This window comes from Toxotes jaculatrix, chromosome 13 (genome assembly GCF_017976425.1).
Source record: "Toxotes jaculatrix isolate fToxJac2 chromosome 13, fToxJac2.pri, whole genome shotgun sequence".
Lineage (NCBI taxonomy): Eukaryota > Metazoa > Chordata > Actinopteri > Toxotidae > Toxotes > Toxotes jaculatrix.
The window spans coordinates 24,814,525-24,815,804 of record NC_054406.1 but is presented as its reverse complement, the minus strand read 5'-3'; the positions used below and the strand labels follow the sequence as shown (position 1 = coordinate 24,815,804).

At 42.7% G+C, this 1,280-nt stretch overlaps 1 long non-coding RNA gene across 1 annotated transcript; it reads right to left on the bottom strand.

The window, feature by feature from the left end:
* Positions 1-250: 250 nt before the first annotated feature.
* LOC121191870 lies at positions 251-1,015 on the bottom strand. The gene is made up of 4 exons (XR_005895153.1): positions 898-1,015; positions 715-808; positions 507-574; positions 251-414 (listed from the first exon to the last, which is right to left on the bottom strand). It is a non-coding gene; the product is annotated as an uncharacterized LOC121191870 (long non-coding RNA).
* Between the last annotated feature and the right edge of the window lie 265 nt (positions 1,016-1,280).

Below are 1,280 nucleotides of genomic sequence, written 5' to 3'. Positions count from 1 at the left end.
TCAGCGCTTTAATTTAACACGCAACAAAGACCCTTCCATGTTAGAACGAGGCAGCAGATTGGTCACCAGGTCACTGGTCCATGTACTCCATTTTGCCCCCCTTTGGGCAATGCTAATGGCCTTACTAACAGCCCTGAAAAAAAAAACAGTTCCCATCACCCACAATCTTCTCTGTCTTACAAGGAGTCCCTAAAGGACCAACAGCAGAAGATGCAGCATCATTGCACAACTGTCCATTCAGGAGGGGGTGGTGGTGGAGCAGGAACCTTTCCCTTCACAATCAACAATCCTTGGCTTAGGAGACACCGGATGCTGCATCTGTGCTGCAGGTGGTGGTGTCTCTAGTTGAAGGTTGGCTGCAGTCCACATCAACTGCACAAGAATTGGCATCCCCACATTGTCAATGAGGTGAACCTGCAAAAACAATGAGAAAATAACAGATTATTACCTTTATTGTTACCTATAATGAAGCACTTCCCATATGAATATAAACATATTTTACTTACACCATCAGGGCACCACAGCTCAGGATAGTCCAGAGGGAAGTGGTTTGTTTGGTGGTAATACTCGACTCCTGAACAAAAACAAATCAGTTAGACCGTTTCAATAGTTATTACAATAATAAAATAAATTTCAAATAAACACATTCTCTCATTAAGACATAATAGTTATATTAATATAAATAAATTGCACACAGTTGTATAATAATTATACCAAGACGTGCTGCCACACATTGGAATTCCTGTCGGAGCAACTCCTGATAGTCAGCTTGGATTGTCAAGTGCGGCACAAAATCAACCACAAATACCTGCAGAAAACAATCGGCCATCATTACAAAAGTATATTGCACCTACAGATGTTGCTTATATTGAAATAAATAAATAAATGAATAGCTACCTTTGGCCATTTACTTCAAACAGTTATCAGGTACTGTGCAAAAGCTGCTCCTGCCTCATCAACTGTCCTACTGGCTGTCAGGTTGTTCCCAGGAGCTTTGACAGACAGCATCAGGAATCAGAAGACTCACAAAAAGCACAACTTCAGTCCTGAGCACATCAGCACATGCTCCTGGTGTGGACATGACGCCAAAGGACAGGAAACCCCCTGGCATGTTCACAATACCATCTGCAATGGATCGCAAATGGGAGTCCCCTACAAGAAGAACAATCTGCAACAAAGGGAGAAACATTTCTGTTAGCCTGAGAACAAAAAACCCTAACCCAAATGCCCAAAAGCCATTGCTCCGGTTTGTGGTGCCAGCCACTGCCACGACATGTTTT